This window comes from Vicia villosa, linkage group LG1 (assembly GCF_029867415.1).
Source record: "Vicia villosa cultivar HV-30 ecotype Madison, WI linkage group LG1, Vvil1.0, whole genome shotgun sequence".
In the NCBI taxonomy this organism is placed as follows: Eukaryota; Viridiplantae; Streptophyta; class Magnoliopsida; order Fabales; family Fabaceae; genus Vicia; species Vicia villosa.
Window position 1 is genome coordinate 155,046,866 of NC_081180.1, and position 10,167 is coordinate 155,057,032.

The 10,167-nt window shown below is 31.0% G+C and overlaps 1 long non-coding RNA gene across 6 annotated transcripts; it reads right to left on the minus strand.

Moving 5' to 3' along the window:
- Nucleotides 1–7,177: 7,177 nt before the first annotated feature.
- Nucleotides 7,178–10,167, minus strand: LOC131644505 (uncharacterized). 6 transcript variants are annotated; one of them, XR_009296523.1, is made up of 4 exons: nt 9,630–10,167; nt 8,785–9,374; nt 7,626–8,595; nt 7,178–7,493 (listed from the first exon to the last, which is right to left on the minus strand). It is a non-coding gene; the product is annotated as an uncharacterized LOC131644505 (long non-coding RNA). The 6 variants fall into 6 exon arrangements; XR_009296527.1 differs by having other exon boundaries at nt 7,178–7,861; nt 8,233–8,595; nt 9,630–10,166; XR_009296526.1 differs by having other exon boundaries at nt 7,178–7,911; nt 8,233–8,595; nt 9,630–10,166.

Genomic DNA, 10,167 nt, shown 5'->3' on the forward strand with positions numbered 1-10,167 from the left:
TCATTTTATATGCATTCCTCAAACTGAATTTCTGAGAGGTAAAGCTACTGTTCCAGTAGTTTTGAATATTGTCAATGCAGTATCTAGCTTTCATAACACCTTTGATGATCCACGAAGCACCCATGGTCACTTCAATGTTCATAAGATTTCGCTCCTTGATGAAATACGAGTGCATCCACTTCACCCAAAGGCAGTCCTGTTTATTACTCAGATTCCATAAAAGTTTGAGCATGGTAACTCGATTCCACATCTCCAGATTGGTAACTCCCAACCCTCCATATTTGATTGGCTTGCACACAGTGTCCCAAGCCACAGGGCTCTTCCTGCTATGAGTTTCACCACCTGTCCAGATAAAAGAGCGGCAAAGGGAATGAATTTTAAGTATGACACATTTGGGAATCAAGAAACATTGCATCCAATAGCTAGCAATAGCCGTGCAGACAGACTTTACAAGTTGTATCCTTCCAGCCATGCTAAGCAGTTTGGCACTCCAGTGATGTACTTTACTGAGGATCCTTTCAATTAGGGGCAGATAATGGTTCAAGGACATCTTCTTACTAGTGAGAGGAACACCAAGGTAGCGGAAAGGTAGTTGTCCTTCATTGAAACCAGTGCTCTCAAGGATACTCTGTTTCTCCTCATCACTGACAGCTCCAAAATAAACATTGCATTTAGAGGGATTAACCCCTAAACCTGTAGACTTGTAGAAAGTGTGCATAGTATTCATCATCATATCAACGGAGCTCTTCTCACCTCTAGCAAAGAGCAAAATGTCATCAGCAAAGGTAAGATGGGTCAAGGCTAGCTTTGCACATCTGGAGTGGTGGTTGAAATTAGGATTTTGTTGCATTCTTTGGAGCAATCTACTCATGTATTCCATGACAAGCACAAAAAGGTAAGGGGAGATAGGATCCCCTTGCCTTATACCTCTCTTAGCCATCATGAGCTTGGAAGGGTCACCATTTATGCTGAACCTATAAGAGACATTGGACACACCTGCCATGATCCACTTGACAAACATCTCAGGGAAACCAAGTTCTGTCAGGATGGTACTAATAGCCTTCCAATTAAGCATATCATATGCTTTTTGGAGATCAAGCTGAATGAGACATTTTGGAGGACCATTCTTCCTGTTGTAACCTTTAATCAATTCAGTGGCAAGGAGAATGTTGGAATGAATTTGCTTACCAGGTATAAAAGCTGCCTGGTTATGGCTGGTAATGGATCCAATGACTGCAGCAATTCTGGCAGTTAGAACCTTTGAGTAGACCTTGTAAACAATGGTGCAACATGCTATTGGTCTATAATCTCTAAGATATTTGGCATCCACTTTCTTGGGAATCAGAGTGACCAAGGTACTATTGAAAGCTTTGAACATGGTGCAGTGGCTGAACCAATAGCATATAGTATTAATGAGATCAGCTTTAACAATGTCCCGGCAATTTTTGAAGAACTTAGCACTGTAGCCATCCACACCAGGGGCTTTAGAATCTCCTAGGCCCTGTAGTGCATCATAGATCTCCTTTTCTTTAATGGGGGACAGAAGAAACTGTCTCTGAGTAGTGGATAACTGAGGTCCCTCTCTCATAACCCTCAGATCAATTTGTTGGAGCTCTCTATCTTCAGTTCCCATAAGATCACCAAAATGCCTCAAAACCTCATTCTCCATATCTTCTCTGGATTCAAGATATGTCCCATCAGGCTTATGAATGTGCATCCTTTTCTGTTTGTTCTTATCTTTAACCACTGCATGAAAGAAGTGGTTATTCCCATCTCCAAGCTTAATCCAATCTACTTTGGATCTTTGCCTTAAGACTCTCTCTTCCATCTCTTGCCAATCTATATGTTTCTTATTCTCATTATTATATTATACTGACAATATATTTAATTACATGTGTCATAAATATTTGTGTTTAAATTCACAATAATTTTGTTATTAATACTTTATTTTTTTTTAATCTCCACAAATAGTATTTGAAAATTATTTGAGTAATTGAACAGAATGATATGAGACTTTTGTTTTACAAATATCTTTAACGCTTCATATTTGTGTTTGTTGACGTAAAGGTGTGTGTTGGCAGCCATAAGTATTAACAATTCTTGTTATTAAAATTTTATCTGTATAGTGGGTCGATGTTATATTATTATGTTTAGTTTTTATTATATTAACAAATTGAATTTAATACTATTTACTCTTAATGATTAGTTGTGGAAAAGTGTAGAAATATTTTGTTTTTGGTGAAATTTTTGTGAGAACAAAATATATTGATATGAACACAATATAATATACGTAAAATATAAATTATTGCAGGGACATATGATATTCATATTACAATAATAATAGTATTTTGCAAAAGAAAAAAAAAATTAAATGTAGAAAATATTTTAACTAATAATATTTTCCTTTGTAATATTATTATTTTATTTAGAGGTTGAATAAAAAAATAGATTGTGGAGTAATACTTTCATGCCTATAATTTTTGAAGTGTATGTCCATTCTATTTTGTTGAAAAAGAATTTTAAAAGAGATCATCTATATCAGAATATATTTAGTATTATATTATTCTTTTTCAAATGGAGAAGTTGTCACTTAGAAATTATCTAAGCAGACCTGTGTAGTTTAATATGAAATTTTAGAGGTATTTAATTATTATTAAAATATTTAAAATCGTGGTAATACTTTGTGGTGTTACTTTTTATACTTAAGATTTTTAACTTATATTGCACTATTAAAATTTTACAATGACATTATATGAATTAAATTTGTAAAAAAAAAAAACAAATTTATATGTGAGTATATTTAATTTTATCTAATGTGGGGGTTTTGTCATTTGAAAGTTATTCAAATAGACCTGTATAATAAATTCATAAATGAATTTATTTATATCGTGACGGTATGATATCCTTGTTGGAGTAGTTTTGCTGATATATTTAAGCAGGCATGTATAATATATTTTTTTTGAGATCAAGTATAAAATATTAAATATTTGAGATTTAATTGACTTAGAGACGTCTTGGTCAATATTTTTAGGGAAGAAAAATGTATCTTCTTCATTTGTGTATAAAGTAGCTACTTATAATGAGGCAATATATCCTCTATTATTGAGAATTCCAATTAAATTGATCCTAGTTGATCCTCTATTGAAGCCCTGGGAAGAAATTAATTTGTGACACATAGAGGGGAATTGGACTTAAGCCAATTGAAACTATCAAGTGATGGGAACCCAACCTTTGTGATTGGAGATCCCATGAAAAAGGTTCATATGGGTAAGAACAAGTCACTTGTTAGTTCTGCTAGCACCAAAAATTATTTGATTAATTTTTATCTGCGTCCTTTTCCTATGGTGTAATTGAGAAAGTGCTAGACACTGCATTATTGAGAGGATGAGCTTATGTAGCTTTTAATGAATTTCATATCCTTTATAGGTGGTGCATGATTTGCAGCATACACTTGATGAAATCACCTATGTGAGTGTTGAGTGGGGCCGCTTGTATGGGATCTTGGCGAAATCTCTAGAGCACTCATGAAATAACCAGGCACGCGCACGGCCTATTAGCGCACCACAGCGTCAACAACAGGAACCGTGGGGGTGTGATGTGAGTGGTAGACCTCTAACATACATAAAGTGTCTTTGGTTCATATAGCTTGCTACACCAATTTCACTGTATGTTAAGTACTATCATTCTAGGACTAGTTCATATAGCTTGCTACACTAGTTTGATGCATCACATCCATGATGTTAATCCATGAAATTCTTTTATATAACTTTTAATAACTTTTGAAATATGTGGGGGATTATTGTAAATTTTGATGATATTTCAAAAATTTTAAATAGTTTTTGTCTCAATTTTAAGTGAAAAATAAAATAAAATATTTTTAAAGAAAATTACTATTATCATTTTATTTATAATTTAAAGCAACAATTAATGTGGTCCATAATGAGTTTATTATAATATTGACTTAGTCTATTCTCTTATATGTATATATATGTCTACTCTCTTACTTTTAGAAGTAGTAGAAAAAATAAAATACTTTAACGTGATAATCTAACAAAACCTCTATTATTCTTCCTTTTCTTTTGTTGCTCTTTTGTTTTTGGATTACATCTTCTGGTCATCTCAAAGAGTAGTTCTTGTTGTTCTGATACCTCAGATTGAAAATGAGAATCTGGGAAGAACCTGTTGAATCCCGGGGGATTTGCGCTTATGAGGCGGATAAATCCTTAAGGACAGTGTTTTTACACGCCTCAGGTTTATATAATTGTTTATTATTTTGCAGGTCAAAGATCAATGATTACAAACAAATATAATCAAACTACATGGGTGATCAAATTCTACAATAAATTGTACCATGCTTTGAGATGGAGTCAAATTGACAAAGAAGATACTAATAATTAAAAATTAAAAATATATTTCATATCACTAAAAATAGTATAATTATTTGTTTTATAACCAAAATAATATTATTTGTTTTAATTTAATTATTAGCGCATATTTTTAAGATATTTGCATAAGTTTTTACCAACTCCAACTTTATCATTTGGAATTCAATTAGAATATTATTATTTTTTATTAATTTTTCACATATTAAATTTTTTCGATTTGATAAGTATTTAAAATGATGATTGAATATATATTTAGAAATGTTCATTGTTTATGACAGTTTTAATATACTAATAATTTGATATGCATTATACAAATTTTATCATTTTATTAGATTGTATTTTACGGGTCATAATTAACATAATACATATTTTATTTATTTTTCCAAATATTAAAATTATTTTTATTCTCTTTCCGTCTTATAGGTCAATTTGTTTCTTTGTATAATTAAGTAATTCATTTTAAATTTATTTGTATTTAAATAATTTTATACCATATCATGATAGTATAATGTATTTTTTAATTTTAATAACATTAAAAATGTATTTATCTCACGGGTCACTAACAAGTAAATATTTATTTTAGTTTAGTCAATCATTATTTTAATTTTAAAAAAAATCTTTATTTTTTTTTGGTTCAAAAAAATAATCTTTATTTTTAAATATTAATTTTTTCTCCATCTCGCAGTTATATTTTTTCTTCTAGGGTGTATGATTATTTTAATATAATTAAATCTATATGATTACTGTTCATTTAAAAAAAAAAAGTAAATTATTTCAAATTTTACATTTGTATTTACCATTATCTAAATATTATGACATTAAGACTCATTCATGTGTTATACATTAACAAATATTTTGTTGTTATTTTTTTTACAATTATTATTTGAAAATTCTAAATTATATATATATTTTTTAGTTATTTACACATTATCATAGTTAAATTACCCGTGCGGGAGCACGGGTCTCTTACTAGTTGAAGCCATTGTAAATGGAGTTGGGGTTTCTAAACAATTATATTTGAAAAGGGGCTTTTCGAAGAAGGTTAAAAAATGAAAGTGTAGGTTGTGAATTGAAAGAGTGTGGAATACTGGTCAATTAATGTTTTGAGTGAAAACCAATTTAATGTAAATGAAACTTAATGACCAAGGAGGTGGGATGAACACGTTTCAAGTCATTTTCATCATCACCTGACGGTTTTTACTCAATAGTTATAAACCACGTGTTAGAGGAAGTTTCATATTTAAGACACACTAGTAGAAGACCCGTGCGTCCGCACGGGTAAGTCAAATCTTAAGACGAATAATGTATTACAAACGTAAAAAAGAAGTTAAAAAATTCGAATGAGAAATGTTAATTTAAGATTAACAAATTATAATATAGATGAAATGAATCTATATATTGTAGCTATGTAAAAAAAGAACATGAAAATACAATAGTCATTCATATCTTAGATAATTCGATCGATAAGGCTGAGTTGTTGGTGATATACAATTGTTATTATAAAATTACAAATAACTAAAAATATTTTAAAAGAAATATTTATAAAATCACCAAGATGATAAATTTAATATGTCTAATAACTATAAATATTTACAAATATGTCTAATAACTATTAATATTTATAATATTTTGTTGCTTTAATAAAAGTTATTATGGTAATAGTGTCTCGTGAAAATAGTGAGTTTATGCTAATTATAAATATTATATTTTTTTATTAAAATAAAAAACGTATTGTGGCGATAGTGTCCCGTGAAAATTTCTTAGATAAATAATTTTCAATTTTAATTGGTATATAATTTATTTAAATGTAATTATAAAATATGAAATAATAAATTTTATTGTATAATATAATTTAGGTTATAAATTGTTCTCAACATCTCATATTTTATTCAAATAATAGGAAAAATTGAAAAACTTAAATTTATATAACTCAAATCTTGTTTAATTTATATAATATAATTACTTTTGGTAGTATCAATGTCCTTTTATAAAATTTATCTAATGTATTTAAAGATTTTTTAAATTTATTTTTAAATTTAATTATTTTATAGAAGAGATTTTGTTAACTAAGAATCTGTGAGCATAGTTTGATCTATACAGTGTGGTTCCAAAATAATTGGAGAAGCAATTTTTGCCATAGACATTGAAAACGGAAACTGATAGATGCTGAAAGTAGCCAGCCTATGATGTACTTGTTTCTGCATGATATGTTTATAAGAAGTTTGTTTTTTTTTAAACAGCAAGAGACTAATGAAACAAAAAGAAAACCCCCAAGGGTCACAAAGCGGCATAAAAAAAAGCGGGGCTTAAACCACAAGCGGAAAATTGCCCACCAAATGAAACTTAACATAAGTAAAACAATGAGTTTTTGTTGAACTCATAAAAATTACATTTGGTGTGAGAAATATTCTCTATAAAAGACCAACACCAAATAACAATAGGTTTATGCATGATATGTTTTAAGGTCTTCATTTTGAAATGGTACTAATACATAGTTTCAAAAGCACATATTGTGAGATAAAATGAGAACATAACTCATACTGTGAGATAAAATATGATACTATGCAGGTAGTCATGTTATGAGATCAAATGACATATTTAGATATTCATATATACACCATACTATGATTCTATGATTTAAGAAAATCAAATAGAAATGGTACTGATACATGCAACGGGTTTATGTATTGATAAATGTTAATTGGTTTTGTATTGCAACAATAATAATTTATGATTTTCAACATGCATACAGTGAGATCAAATGCCATAGTTTATGAAGAAACAATAATGTATTATGTATTAAAATCAATAATATGAACTCATTAATGTCTGGTGGAATTTTATGAATTAAAAGTCATAAAAAAGAGATATCAGAACTTGTCTTTCATTGCATTACAAAATATGATCAAATGGTCAATAAAAATACATCAAATGAGTGTCAATATAACCACTGAAACCAGTCAGCTAGCCATGTTCCACTCACTCTTCTAATCAAGCCTCCAAACGCAATTCTCTCTCGGTGCATGCAAAGGCATGCCAACCATCTTTGAGGTTTATTGATATTTCTGGTATATTAAAAACATAACTCCAGAAGATCCTAAATCAAACCTGATGCAAGTGTATGCTAGTTATGCTAGTTATAATCTATAACATTAAAAATGAGCTAAGTTTCCATAAACATATTCCATATCAAGATACAATTGTTCAAGCAAAACTTAAAGTAGTTATTCTCACAAGAACCTTCAACAATGCCGTTTCTGGTAGATCATAGTGTTGTATCTCAGGTTCACCAGATTCGTTAATAGTTGCAGATTCCTTGACGGGAATCAAGGGCAAAGGATTATATGAAGCATCCTCCGAAACTTGCAATCACAAACACAAGCTACTCAGCTTCCTTTGACACAGAGGGACCAATACACCAACTCCCTGTTCGCTACTGGCTCCAATTGTAATAACAATTTCTGATATCACCGTAACTGGATTTTCACTATCAACATTTAGATGCTTTACATCTATTTGACAAAAACTGAATGAAATAGTCAATTAATGAAAAATCAACCACATACTAAATTTAAATAAACTATGATACCACATACAAATACAAAAGTACTGGCATTCTTTGGATTGGTCTTACTTTGAACACAAATAAATTGTAGTGCTCCAATGATGCTTACATGCCACTTAGAATCATAGCAAACAAAGTGGTTATACTTTCCCCACTGTGAGCTTTTCCATGTGTTCTCATATGAGAATTCACATTCAAATTAGGTTGATTTTATAAGTTTAAGTTAGTCATAAAAAATATTCTAAAATCTATTTTTTAATAAAATCACTTCTACTGACTTACCATGGTATCATCCTTTAAGCCATTAGAGAATGCAACAGGATACCAGAAATTCTTTAAATTAGGATGGTATGACTGAACTGGACCTAAAACATTATTCAAGCTCTTCTTCCATGTAAGCTAGTTTATCTAAAGCAGTGGAAACTATTGCTTCAAATATATGAACCTGCGGTAATTCATCATCTTACATTATATTCACAAAGAAATTTAAGTTCGAAGTTTTTCGTGGCTAGTCCGGTGTTGCTTGTAGTTATTTATTTACCTGTCTATGTGCATCTGCTAACTCGTCTTGTAGTCAAGCTAGATTATATTTCACGTGTCAACTGACTTGAATTCACGAGCTAGAGGGTTAAGAACTTCAACCACCTACACCAATGTTTTATGATTGTATAAATAAACACGTTGTGGAATGTATTGTCTCACGTATTGAATTGAAAATTAAATAACAGTGATAGAAAATACAAAAGCTGACAATCCAAAAAATACAAATAGGAAAATCTCACTCATCAGCATTAAACTTGTTCTTATTCAAGCAACTGAGTTCACAAGGATTACCTTTCTTTCATGTAGAGTTCTTTGTTTCATCCATCGTTTCTATAAACCCAGTCACCGTGTATACATTGGGTAAATCATGCCACACATTCATTTCTAGTCTTCTATCGCGACTTCGCTTACACTGCATCAAAGAGAAGTAACATTGTGTTAGAGTACTATTATTCAAGCCTTATTTGATGCATCAAAGAGAAGTAACATTGTGTTAGAGTACTATTATTCAAGCCTTATTTGATGAATGTGTATCGTACGTTCACGGATAAGAAACATGTATAAATATTGTATCTAACACAAGGAAATATATTTGATTTTAAGAGGTACGACTATATTGCAGAAGCCGTGAACATATAACCTAATTTATATACTTTCATGAGTTTAAAGTGGATCAATATTCATTTGAATAAAATTACAAGTGGAATTGAATATAGTAATTCCCACAAAAGGGTTCAAGTTTGGGACAAAAGCGTAGAAAGCTATTGTGAAATATAAGAAAACATCCCTGGGCTTATCCAGCTTTAAGCCCACTAAAGCATCCCTTCTAGACAGTTCGCACCGTAATTCTCTCTTGAACTTGATTTAGATATCATTGTTACCTGAAAAACAAAAATTGTGTCAACTTAAACCATATATCAAAGATTTGATTATGATTTTCAGATCTGACAAAAGCAAACCAAATCTTGCAAAACTATGAACACAAATAAGCCAGCCAACAAACAATAAACACCATGCCCTGCAACATCTTTGTCAAACATTATGCATTACAATCTACTAATGTCAAATATTATCTCACATGTAAGTTGATAAAAATAGATAAAATAGAAATATGAGAGAAAGGGAAAATTACGAACCATAAGAAACCGCACGAAACGATACCCACAACTTTGCCGACAAAATCGCATGAACACCAAAAACTTCGACACCACACCGAGCAACTTAAGGTCATCCTTAACAATGTGAAACAAATAAAACCAATAACATCATTATCGAAAAATAGAGGGTTATGCTTCAAGGAACCGATTTCTTACCGGATGGGAGATAAGTTGAATGGGTTAAAGGAGATGTACGGTAGACGAGAGAGTCGCAAATATGAAGAAGGAGAAGTCGATGCTGGGACAGGTAAACCGGCGGTGTAGATCAGAGCTGAGAGATGGTGTCGGAGGTATCAGTGGATAAGGTGACTTTACGAATCCGATTTGGTGAACCTGAGAAGATAAACGGTGAACCGGATGTACGCAGTGGTGGAGATATGGCGATAGCGAGAGCGGCGATTTAGGAGGTGGGATGAATACGTTTCAAGTCATTTTCATCAATTTAATGTAAATGAAATTTAATGACCAAGGAGGTGGGATGAACACGTTTCAAGTCATTTTCATCATCACCTGACGG